Raw genomic sequence first — 13,965 nt, 5'->3', positions numbered from 1 at the left:
AGAGACCTTCTAGGTCTTAAAAAGAGGAGTAACTTTTAGCGGGTTCAGCATTTTTATCCTAACTGATGCAAGCATCAAATAAGAGGACCTATATGTAAGCTATTAGAAATGTGCCCAGCACATTGCCAATGCTCCATAGCTTAGGCGTTCCCTTGAGTCCATGCTATATTGTCACACATGGCAGCTTTCATTTCAGATTGAGGATGGCTTAAACCCCACCATTCTGCCTTGGACAAGTTATATTGTCTTTCTGAACCTCCATTCCGTATGTAGAAAATAAAGAATGATATAAGAGAGAGTTATGTTTTAGTCAGTTATTTCACTGTTCTGACCAAAAGACCTGACAAGAACAGTTAAAGCATAAAAAGTTCATTTGGGGTGCTCAGTTTCAGAGGTCTTGGTCCACAGCCTGCAGACCCCACTGCTCTGTGCCTAAGGTGAGGCAGACCATCAGGACAGAAGGGCGTGATGGAGGGAAGCAGCTCAGGACATGACCATCAGGAAGTAGAGAGAGCCCGAGTTTAGCTCACCAGGACAAAGGCACATCCCCAGTGACCCTAATCCTCCAGCCACACCCCACCTGACTATTGTTATCACCCAGTTAATCTATTAAGGTGGATTGATGAACTGGTTAGGTTAAGGGTCTCATAACCTTATTTCACCTCTAAACTTTCTCACATTGTCTCTCACAGGAGCTTCTGAGGAATACCTCATGTCTAAACCATAACAACTTATAAGGAATAATCGAGAACAAAAGAGAAGTGTCTGACAGGAATAAGGGGCTCAGTAAAGGCCAAGGTTGTCATTTCAAATGTAAATCTCACAACAGGTTTATTCTCTGGTATATTTCTATTGACAGTATTTGGCATAAAATAGTGATCAATAAGTATTTTTGAATGTGTTAATGAGCAAGTGAATGAAACAATCCACTTGCTGCTAGCTTTAACTCACTCATTTGAAATTCAGGAAGCCTACACCTGAATAGACATTTCTCAGAAGAAGACATACAAATGGCCAACAGGTATAGGGAAAAATATTCAACATCACTAATCATTGGGGAAATATAAATTAAAATGACAATAAGATATCACTTTACATCTGTTAGAATAGCTATTATAAAAGGAAGGTGAGGATGTGGAAAAAAGCATAGCCATTATGGAAAGCAGTATGGAGGTTCCTCTACAAATAAAACTACTATATTTTATAGCAATCCTACTACTGGGTATGTATTCAAGGAATATGAAATCAGTTGTGTTGAAAAGACATTGGCATTCCCATGTTTATTATAGCCAAGATATGGAATCAAATAAAGTGTCCATCACCAGAGGAATGGAAAAAGAAAAGGTGGTATACATAAACAATAGAATGCTATTCAGTTATTAAAAAAAAAAAAAAAAGAAAGAAATCCTGTCATTTGCAACAACATGGATGAACCGGGAAGACATAGCTTTAGTAAAACAATTCAGGCACTGAAAGACAAATACCGCATGATCTCACATGTGAAGTACAAAAAAAAAAAAAAAACTGAACTTATAAAAACAGAATATAATGAGGTTACCAGAAGCCAGGGAATGGGGGTATTGGAGAGATATTGGTCAAAGGCACAAAATTTCAACTAGGAGGAAAATGTACAATAGATCTATTGCTTAAAAATTGCTTAATGAGTATATTCTGTGTTTCAAGAACAGCAAAATGATAAATGTGATGTAATGAATACATGAAATAGTTTGATTTTGCTATTCCACAGTGCATATTATATATCAAAGTATTATGTGGTACACTGTAAATATATTCAATTTTACTTAGGAATTGAAGAGTTAAAGTTAAATAAAATTAAATGTGGATTATAAAAATGTGAAGTACCAGAAAAATGAAATAAAAACAAAGTCATACCAAAATATAAAAATTCAGGGAACCCAGAAACTGATATTTTTTGGAAAAGTCACTTCTTTTTTGGAACTTAACACAGAATCCCACAACCCTTACTTCCTAAGAGAATGAGGGTTTTATCCCCCTTCATACCTCTCCTGGTATTATATTTCTGTGTACTTTCTTTCTAAACAGAGAATATCTCCCCCGCTCATCTCTCTTTCTCTTCCTCTTCCTTGCTACTCCATTATTTGACTTATAGTCTTAATGCCAGGTTGATGACCTAAAATAAAATAAAAAAGGTAAACATGAGAACAAATATCACATTTATGGAAAGTAAATACTATTTCTTGGTAGAAGTCAAAGCAAAAATTAAGATAAAATGAATGACTCATGTCCCTTCAAGATACTTCTTTTTAAGTCGGATTATTTTAAATAGGAGAAAATGTGACAAAATGCTTATAATGAGGCAGATAGCAGTGAGTTCTCATGAAAACGTAATGGTGTGGTTTCAGTTCAGGGTACATCAAAGGTTTGCTGGAAACGTGATTATACAGTTTCCCAGAATCAGATTTTACAGCTGTGTGCCTGATCAGAACGATTGTAAAACCTCTCACATAAGAAAGAAAAGCATTTCTCACCTAATCCTTGAAGAATTAATTCCTCAGGTCCAAATGGACTTCATTCTTAATGAGAATTAACTCAATATACTTTTGAATCTCTTTAATAGAATCAAGTTATGAGGCAACCTGCCTTGATGTCCATTTATTAGGACACATTTGTACGGCTGAGGACATACACAAATATAATTTGCCTATTGACATTACTAATTTCTTTTCAGTGTGTCTTTCAACTATTATCAGAGATTATCATCAGTTAGAACAAATCCTTGATATAATATTGAACTACTTCTGCAAAGTAATACTTAGTACGTGAAGCTTAACAAGGAAAAGCATGCTGTTTTAATATGGCGGGTGTCCATATAATTCTGAAGTCTGGATCCAGATCATCAGAAAGGAACTCCCATTCATGTCATTACCTTAGCTATGGCATCTTATACCTCCCTGTTTTCTGGTGTCTTTGCTGCACAGATATGAATCACTTTCTAATAGCAAACCAACCATTACAAATAGGAGCCACTTACTTTTCCCTCCATGTCCACTCACCAACTTGGTCATCTTTTCTCCCCAATCCATATTAAAATGAAAGGTTGATGCCACCAATGGCTTACATGATTGATAGTGAAGAGGAATTTATTTCGATCAAGTAAATCAGCATAAAGAAGGCTCTAAAATTATTTTTCACTTTTTAAATTTTACTGGCTTGAGGGAAAAACTGAATTCCGTTTCATATTCTACAAGAAGACATCAACATGCAAAAGTGGAGAATTTGATACTTCTTCACTCACTCGGATTAAACTGACTCAGTTGTGTGTGAAGTTAAAGTGCTTGCATGTGAAAGATATCTTCAAGCTATCAGGGCTAAGGCTCAAGTTGGAAAACTGCATGGATCTTAGCAGTCTGAAAAGTTTTCTTCACTATTTTTTTAAAGATTGGTGTCTCACTGTGTTGCTTCAGGCCTTGGACTCCTAAGCTCAAATAATCTTCCTGCCTCAACCTTCTGAATAGTGAGGAACATAGGTACACATCGCCATGCCCAGAAGTTTATTTTTTTAATTGAGTTTCTTACACTCCAAGCAAAGAAATGCCCTCACTCTTCAAATTATAATATCTAATAAAACTTTCAATAATAAATTATGAGCCAACTTTCTTTTCAAAAGCAACTTTTATTATTCACTGATTTTGCTGTATTGAAAAGAACCAATAGATTTTATAATACAAAAATATGACCAGTTTCTGTTTTTCCCTTTCTGGAGCATATTAATTTTACCTCAATGAACATATCTGCTTCATTGGAATGCTTCTGAAACTGAAATAAACCTAGTGATTATATTCACTGTAGACAAAGTTAGTTTGTATCGCCCATGTATCTCAAATTAGAAAGTCAGACTTTGGGTTTTATATTTTTTCTTCTTTAAAAGCATGCATAAAATGCCTTCAGAAATAAGGAAAGATGACTTTCCAAAGATAATAATAGAACTCAATGGTTACACCATCTTTTATGGTATAATTAGAACTTGTGGACAATACTTTCTCTTGTGCATTACATTTAGCACTTGCTGCCCTGGAGGAAGCACCAGCAGGAGAAGCAAATGCATCCAGGGAATTAATAACAGCACAAGAGTTGCCAGTGGATTGAGCTCAAATTCAAATGCCATTAATTCCAACTAATCATTTTGCCCTAGGATATACTGTCCAGCTACATGGCTCAAACCATTGAAGGCTGTACAATGAGACTGAGATACACAGGAATTCCCCTTCCAACATTTGAATTATATATTCACTGCAGAAAAAAGAAAAAAACTTGTTTTTGTTTTTGTTTTTTGCTTCTGGTTCAAGCCTCATGCTCTTGTTCATTTCCTGTAAAAATGGTATAGTAACTGTGATAATAATTCAGAAAAAATCCCTTTAGAGTTGAAACTGGCTCACCAAGACTTTAGAATCCAGTGGAAAATCTTACTTTAAAATCCTAACAAGTTCAGAGCATTGGAAAAAGAGTGCCTTGGATTTCACTTAACAACAACAATGTGTGAATTTTTTAGAGCTCATTTCCCAGGATTTGATAAGTCCAAATAGTGGCGAATCATAGTTAATAATAACCATGCACTTGGGACAAAGAAGCTTTTATGCTCTTATATTTTCATTTTCATGTTTAAAACTATAAAATACCCTGCATAAAACACAAATATGTTTTCTAGTTCCATTTCTCCCAAAGCTACTGTAGGGATTCAGCTTGACCGAACCACTGGGATATTCACCTCAGTGAGTTTTCCCCAAATAGCTTCCCAGCAAACGCTAAGTAAACAAAACCATGTGAGTAATACTTGGAATTTTATGAACAGACTCCTGTGCCACCAGAACCAGGAATGTGCCTGATATCTTTGATATTAGTTTGAGATAAACTGAGTACATTCTAGCTCAAATGAAATCACCTTTGCCCTGATCACTATTCAAGCCCCCTCCCTCTGATCCAAATCATGAGGATCTGCGAGTCTTGTTGCCGCACTTGAACACACTTCAGACAGTGAAACCCCAACAAATTGTACTGTACACAGTCCTGGATCTGTCTCCTCTTTCTTTGGTCTCACAGGAATTCCACCCATAGTGGCCAGTTCTTTTACACCGAATTCTCCTGGAACCACCATAGGTGAGAATTTGTGGTTCATTTAGAAGGTTTTAAGGGAAATGTCCTACAGTTATAAGTTCAATTTCCTCTTCCCAGGCCCCTCAGTGACCTTGGAGTGCTTATGAAAACCTGTGAACATCACCCACTTTCCAGTGAGATTCTCAGTTTACTTGTTCATCTCTCTCACCCGCAAAGATTGTGAGCAACTTGAACTCAGTCATTGTGTCATTTATTTCTTAGAGCACCTCGTACCCAAGCCTGGCACATGATAGGTGCTCAAAGTTTGTTGAGCTGAACCATGAGCTTAATGTATTCAACACTATTCTAAAAGAGAAGCTAAATGGTGAGTTGAGACATACCTTTGGTCCAAAATGAAATATTCAGAGCACTTATACTTTAATGTGGAAGACAAATTGCTGAAGCATTTCTCACAGGCTTCTCCCTTCCCCATTTGGTGGTTACAATTCTCCCTTTAAAGTTAACCCATCTGTTAGGAAATAAAAATTAGGCCATCAGTATTTAGCCCTCTTTGCTTGGGCCATTCTGTGCCCTTCTTGTGGTCTATGAAGCATATTTAACTCAATGAATTAGAAACATCTGAATCCCCAACTCTCTAATCTGTAACTGTGAGAGAATTTATGTCAGTGGAAATCAAATTTACCTATAGTTATAAAATGCTACTTGTCACAGTGCTTAGAAAAGAAAAAAATTGAAAAAGCTTAGGAAAGATAATGAAAAATTTTAAAGCTGAAATTTGAAAAAAAATAGTTTCATTAAGATTGTATTTTACAAAAGAGAAATTGGTAGAAGCAGACATTTTGCATGAGGGATAATTAAGAAAGGAATGAAATGGCTTAAATCTATGATTTTGTTTCAACATTTAGAATAAAAATATATTTATCATAGCCTGGGGACAGAAAGCATATCTTTTAAAAAGTTGCATGTGGAAGTAATAGAAGAATGCCAATGAAACTTGCCCAAATATCACACATTCAGTAACTGTCTGCAAGATTGTGAAGATCCACATCAGAGTCTAGCTCTGAGGCAGAGGCTAAATCTTGCCAAACTCTCCATGCTATTCAGAGGTCAGGGGACCAGATCATAATGGAAACAGAAAACAGTGGGATCAAATACCTGTTATGTCTACAATATTTCTTTCACTGCCATGGGTAAAATATTATTTATAAACTAACATTTACAATCCTGTTTTGAATAGTAAAATCAATCTGATTGGTCCAGCTTCATCCTCAAAAATCAGCCCCTCTTCTCAACTCAAATGCCAATGCACTCTTTCTTCATAAGGACAATGACATGGAAGGTCAAATTATAACCAGATAGTATCTCCAGAGTGAGAACTTAGCATGTGAGGAGTTGGATAGATGGATTAGTCTGTGTGGGCTGCCATAATCATTGACTGACTTAAAAGACTCCAGGGCCCACCCTGCACAGGGCTCTTCATTCTGGGGAAGCTATAAGATCAAAGTTCTGCTAAACTACTTCCTTCAAACAGATGGAAGTGAGGGGTTGAACAGATATGTCCTGAGAGCATACTGTGACTTCCAGAGTTTGTCTCAGTCACCAAGTCCTTGTGAACTTCTATCCTCACTCTTAAAGATTTTGACCTTTCAACCATATTCCCTTGGCACTCAGTTTTGCCATGTGACTGTGGGTTCTTAATGTGTTATAGAGTAAGGAATCTGTGCTAATATTTAATATAGGATCCTGTGATGGAAGCCAGTTGCAATCCAGTTAAAGATCCTGTGTGTTAAGAGGACTCTAAATTAAGGATGAGCATAAAGGAATTTATAGTTCCACAGTAGACTTGGAGAGAAGAAAATAAAGTTCCAGGCAATGTTTTCTATGTCCCTCACACCCTGTGTTCTGATCTGCCCTTTAGAATTGCTTTCACAATCTAGGGTTGGTTTTCCATGGCTCAGTCAATGTGTTTACACCTTGGGAAGGACTCCAGAAGTGGAGTGAACAGCAGATGAAGTGACCCAGGGACAGTAGAAATTGAGAATCATTTACCCAAGGTCAGATTCTTGGGTAGAAACAGCATTCACATTCCTCTTTCCACAAACACAGCCATGGAATAGAGTTTCTTTCCCAGCTCTGCTGCTTCTTGCCTTGGGGAAGTCATAGTTATAATTCTAAAGAAAGAAAAAAGTTAAACAGCTGTAGGACAACAGAGATTTCCTATTGTCAATTGAATTCCAACTCTCTTAGCAGTGACTTGAAATCTTTAAAGTATGTGAGTGGGAGGGAACACATATATTTTCAATTTCAGTGCTATAATTGAGTTCAGCATCATTGAACATAAAGGGAGAAATATGATGTTTCAAACTTTTTCTAACCAGGAGGTTGCTGTTTGTAGTTAAATGAAAATTTAAGTGCAAATGATGTTTCTCCATAATCTCAAGTTGCAAAAATAAAAATGATATTGACTAAAGTTTATCTTTATTCATTGGAAAAATAACCTTGCTCAAGAGACTAGGCCAATATAATAAGGAGCTTTAATTCATAGGCTGTCAAGTTCAGGTACACAGTGTGACTTTAGTACAATTACTCACCATTTCAACTGTTTTATGTTTATTCCCACTGACCATGTGCCTCAAAGTCTTGCCAAAGCAGTAAATTTTGATTTTATTATTTTATATAGTGAGCTTAAAATGACTGCTAGGATATTTAACATATCCTAAAAATAAACTAACTGAACTTTGATTTTTTGAGAAAAAGTGCTTTGAATACCTAACATACTTATCCAATAACAAAACCACATCCCATCCATCCAATCTTCGACCAAAAAACTTCAGGAGGTAAGTGTTTGGGAAAGGTATAAAACTATCTGCTGTGTACATTCCTTAGGGAAAAAATACTCAGGGTCTGGGAATGTGGTTCAGTGATAAAGTTCTTGCCTGATGTGTGAGTCCCTGGTTCAATCCCCAGGTTCTGGGTTCAGAAAAAACAAAAACAAAACAAAACAAAACAAAAACTCATGAAAACTTTACATTACACAGTAGGAACCAGGGTCAAAACATTTCTAATGTGAAGATGTTTCTTTAAGTCCAGAAAGTCAGTTTTACTGGCACTCATCAGTATGAGAAGAATTCAAAGACTGAACCATCCTAAACACGTTCATAAGATAGATGCATTAACCAGAATGCTAGCTAAAGAATTCTTGAGGAAAACTTAGATCTGATAAGTGTACCAAGGTTCTCATGATATCAGGCCAATGCATTCTTTCCTCATAAGGATGGTGATTTGCAAGTTCAAATTATAACCAGATAGTTGCCCCTACAGTTTCAAGTCAGGGTGTGAGGAGCTGAATGAATATATTATTCTGCAAGGGCTGCCATAACAGAGTACCACAGACTGCCTGACTTAAACAACACAAATTAATTTTCTCCTTGTGCTGGAGGCTGGAAGCTGGAAGTCCAAGATAAAGGTGTCCACGGGTTGTTTCTGCTGGGACTTCTCTTTCTGACCTGTATACGGCCGTCTTCTCCCTGTATCTTCACATGATCTTCCCTCTGTACACTTCCACGTCCTAATCTCTTCTTCTTCTAAGGACATCAGTCATATTGGATGAGGATTTACTCTAATGATCTTCTTTTGCCTTAGTGAGCTCTTTAAAGACCCCATGTTCAAATGCAGTCACATTCTGAGATACTAGCAGTTAGAGTTTCAACACAGGAATTCGGGGGACACAATTCAGCAGTAACATTGAATGACTTTGGAGACTAATTCATGAAGGCTTCTGTACCCGGATATACCCATCCTCATTTTGAGGCAAGACTACCCAGAAGACATGGAGTTGTGTGGCCTCCTGAGGGCTTACACCTCCCAGGAGCACTGGAGCACCAATTCCCAGTCTATGGGTTCCCCTTTGGGGTTTAAGCAATGACAATTCCATCACTGTCACAGGTGTTCTTCAGAGTATTGTTCAGGAGATTAGCTCTGACTTATTTCAATTCTGCCTCTCTCAAACAGTATGTTCTGATTAAAGTGCTCCCTGACTCTTCAGTCACACATTTCTTCCTACGTTCAGCTTATTCCCCAAGTGACCAGACTCAGCAACACAGTGGATTTCATGAGGTTGACTCTCAGAGGGCAAGCATATTTAAAAATTCTTCATTATATATTATGGTTGTCAATAAACCATTGAATAAACAAGTGGGAATTAGAGTGCAGTCAAAGGCAAATTCTCTACTCATAACATTCCTGCCACCCAATATGTAGATTTTTCCAAACCAAATACTTCCCTAGTTCTCTGAAGAAATCAAGTTGATGACCTACAAATTAAATCAATTTTGACACTAACTACCCAGACGTAACACAGAGCTCATAGGTTTAAGGCTCAGTCCTGTAAGCCTTCCTTCACTGCAGACACTGGAGTGAAAACCTTGTGCAAGCCCTGGGTCCCCAGATTACTCACACTGTCCCACTTGGCTACAATTCACAGATTGCCATGATCTACTCCTCAGGATCAGCAATTAACTATAATGGCTAGCAGAATCCACAAACCACTTCACTTAGATTTATTAGATTTTATAAAGGGTACAGATAGAGAAGTACATAGTGTAGAGTGCATAAATGTCCTGAGCAAGGAGCTTCCCTGTGAAGCTTAAGGCAAACCACCTTCATGGCACATTGGATGCACTCACCAAGCTGGAAGCTCTCCAAACCCACTCATTTAGGGCTTTTGATAGATTTCATTGTATAGCCATGATTGGTTAAATAATTGGTCATTGGTTACTAACTAGATTTCTGTACCTGTCACCTCTCTAGAAACCAGGGAGTGGGGCTGAATATTTCAACCCTTTAATCGTGCCTTGGTTTTTCTGGGATTGGTCCCCATCCCAAAGCTACCTCAGTGCCCCAGCCAACTGTCTCCTCCTTAGAATACAAAATATACTCATCAGTCTTGATATTCCAAAAGCCTTAGAAGTTCTTGTGTCTGGGACCTTGGACTGACACCAAACATTATAACAAAGGATGTTCCTATCACTCCTATCAGTAAATTGCAAAGGTTTTAGGAGTTCTTTGCCAAGAAATGGGGACAAAGATCAAATATATGATCTTTATTATATCACAAGAGCTAAAAACACTTCTTATAAAAATGATATTAATATTGTAAGTGTCTCTGTTTTAAAGACCTGCACGCGCGCGCGCACACACACACACACACACACACACACACACACACACACACACACTTTAAATAGCCTAACTACACTTAAAGACAAAAGAATCCCTGTGTAGACCATAATGGTCACAGTTCAAAATGAAACCAAAGCTGCAGAAAAAGGGGGAAGAATAAAACATGCTGTATCAATCCTGAGCCAAAGTCCCCGCTGCTTTTATGAGTGGATTTGCAATGTCCCCAGTATTGCCAAGGACCTAAAACTACCAATGTAAGAGCTGCATCCAGTCAGGGAATCACCAGACACTGAATGAAGGCAACTGTAATACCTCCAAACAGAGAAGAGAAAACTGGAGAGGGAAAGTTTTGAAAATACTTTTAATGAAACTACAAGGTATTATTTAAAATCACCTCAAAGAGTTAACACTAAGCAAGATAGCCGGCAAACCACAATCAATTTAACCAGGCACTGTGGTGCACACCTGTGATAGGAGACAGGAGGATGGCGAGTTCAAAACCAGCCTCAGCAAAGCGAGGCACTAAGCATCTCAATGAGACCCTGTGTCTAAATAAAATACAAAATAGGGCTGGGATGTGGCTCAGTGATCGAATGTCGGGTACCAAGAAGAAAAGAAAGAAGGAAATGACTTACTCACAACTGAGAAGACAATGTAGTACAAATCTGTGGTTCTCAAGCTTCCTGTATATCACAATAACAAGGGAGATTGTTAAAACTACAGTCACAGATTCCCAGTGGTGCCAGAGATGATACAGAGTTGTCAGATACAAAAAAAGAATGATGAAAATTCTTTTAGAAAAAGTATGTCTCAAATATTTCATGGTACATACTTATACTAAAATGATTATTCATTGTTGATCTAAAATTCGAATTTAATTGGTAGTCTATTTTTGTTCCCTTTTTATCCTAGCAACCTTGCTCCAGCAAAATAGAATAATTAATGGACTAAACTGAAATGACTAACCTAACACATTTAAGAATCTAAAACAGATTCAGGAAGAAATGACATCTGCTTAACAAAACTACATACACCCTGGACATAATAATGTGTGTGTGGGGGGGGGGGTATAAACTTACATAAACTTGACAAACTGAATAAACCATGACCAGATAAAGTTGAAATGAGAAGAAATGTGGTATTAAGTACTTCACTTAGAAGATTGTACAGAGATATAAAGCAGATAAAAAAGTCCAGGTGGGAATTTAAGACACACATGAGAGAGGAAAAGATGTGCTTGTGATCTAGTGGTGTGTCCATCTAGAGAATGAGCTGGAAAGACAGAGGAGCTGAATTAAAGGGGTAATTGCTCAACTTGTCCATGACTGGAGGGGCTCAGAAGGACACTGCCATAGTAGATAAGTAAAAACACACAAATCCACAAATAGATCCATATAGTAACATGCAAAATACCAAGAACAAAGATTAAAACTTATAAAACATAATAGTGAAAAGTCAAACTGACCAAAAGACCATGGGTTATGGTGGACATTTCATTCAAGCAAGACATGCCAGAAGAGGGACGTAGGATGTCCAAACAGGAGCTTTTACCACCCACAGACCCTCTTTTCCCAGAGGTTAGAATCACCTGAGAAGATTTCTAGACGCTCTCTAGTCCAGGACACAACCGCTCAAAAGGAAATCAGTCTTGGGATTGAAACACAGTCTATATGACCCTTGATAGGGGTCACAAGAACACTTTCTCTGACTCTGATTCAATGAAACTTTAAAATCATCGATTACAAACACTGACAAAAAAAAAAAATTCTATCTATAAGTACACTCTGCAAAGACCTCTGCAAACAGACTCATCCTACCTTAAAAATAAGGCTTCTTTAAATTGAGACAACAATTAAAACTATTGTTAGGGATTCAGGGATAGATCAATACATAGTACAAAAAGCCTTCAACCAGATCGAGAGAGAGAGAGAGAGAGAGAGAAGGAGAGAGACATTTATCATGGAAAAGGAATTATAAATCAATAGGAAAAAGACAAAATATTGAATGAATAGCACCAAGAATATTGACTTTCCATATGGAGAAAAAATAGGAAAAGATTAAATCCCTAATTCATACTGCATACAAAGGTTTGATCGAGTTAGGTTTAAATGCATAAATATGAAAAGGAAAAAGTGAAAACTCAGAACATAGTGAGATGCTGAAAGATATTTTTGTGACTTTAGGGTAGGAAGAATTTCTTTTAAAAATAAATGTTATGGTTTGGATTTGAGGTATTCCCCAAAAGCTCACATGTGAGAGAGTGCGGGAAGATTCAGAGGAGAAATGATTGGGTTGTAAGAGTCTTAACCCAATCAGTGAATTCATCCCTGATGAGATTAATTGAAGTGGTAGTGTGCGACTAGAGGAGGTGGGAATTGGGGTGTGGCTATGGGTATATATTTTGTATCTGGAGAGTTGAATTGCTCTCTCTCTCTCTCTGTTTACTGATGATGCAAGCTGCTTCTCTCCACCACCCTCTCCCTCCATGATGTTCAACCTCACCTTGAACCACAAGGAATGGAGCTGGCCTTCTATGGACTAAGACCTCTGAAACCGTGAGCCCTCAAATAAACCTTTCCTACTCTATAATTGTACTGGTCAGATCATTTGGTCACAGCAGCGAAAAAGCTGACTAAAACAATAACTATAAATACATATAAATTTATTGTTGAAAGTTTTTGCAGAAAAATGTAGTATATATGGCTGAATACTATTCAGCTATAAAAATAAAAGCTATCCTGCCATGTGTGATGACATTAATAAACCCAGAGGACATTATGATAAATAAAATAAACCAAAGAAGGACCGATACTGCATGATTTCACTTACATGTTTAATTTCAAAAACAAAAGAAGAACAGAAGAGGTTTACCAGGCAAGGATTAGGTGGGGGAGATGGAACATTTTGGTCAAAGGATACAAAGTTTTAATTATGAGTAAATTCTGGAGGCTTAATGTACATCATAGTGATTATAGTTAATAATACAGTATTGCATATTTGAAATTTGCTAACAGATTATATCCCAAGTATTCTCACCACATATTCCCCAAAAGGTAACTGTAACTATTTGAGGTGATGGATATGTCAATTAGCTCCATTGTGATAATCATTTGACAATGTATATGTATATAAAAACATCACATTGTATACCTTAAACATACATAATTTTTGTCAGTTATACCTCAAAAAAGATTGAGGGGGGGGCTGGGGAGATAGCTCAGTTGGTAGAGTGCTTGCCTCATAAGCACAAGGCCCTGGGTTCAATCACAAAAAAAAAAAAAAAAAAAGAAAAAGAAAAAGAAAAAGATTGAGGGAGAAAGCAATATTTTTTAAATAATTTTGAGGAAATTAAATATGTCATTCTAGAAATAAATTTATCAGGGCAGTATAAGTTCAAATCAAAGCCTTTTTAAACCTTCTTTACAATAAAAGAACCAACAACATTAAAAGTATGTCCCTATCAGTTTCCTGTGTGTCCTTCTAAATATATAGCCGAGATTTTTAGAATATAAAATGAAAGGGAGCACAGACTTCCAATAGCTTCTTCAGGTCAAAAGGTCATCCTTTTGCAGCTTCATAAATGTCACCATGCTGAGAAGAACCATCAGACTCCGGATCGCAGCAGCAGGCATTCATTGAGCACTCTTAAGTGTAGTTACTGCATTCAATAATTTCCATGCATATTTCCGT

Source organism: Sciurus vulgaris, assembly GCF_902686455.1.
Source record: "Sciurus vulgaris genome assembly, chromosome: 1".
Lineage (NCBI taxonomy): Eukaryota > Metazoa > Chordata > Mammalia > Rodentia > Sciuridae > Sciurus > Sciurus vulgaris.
Note: the sequence above shows the minus strand (reverse complement) of the source record.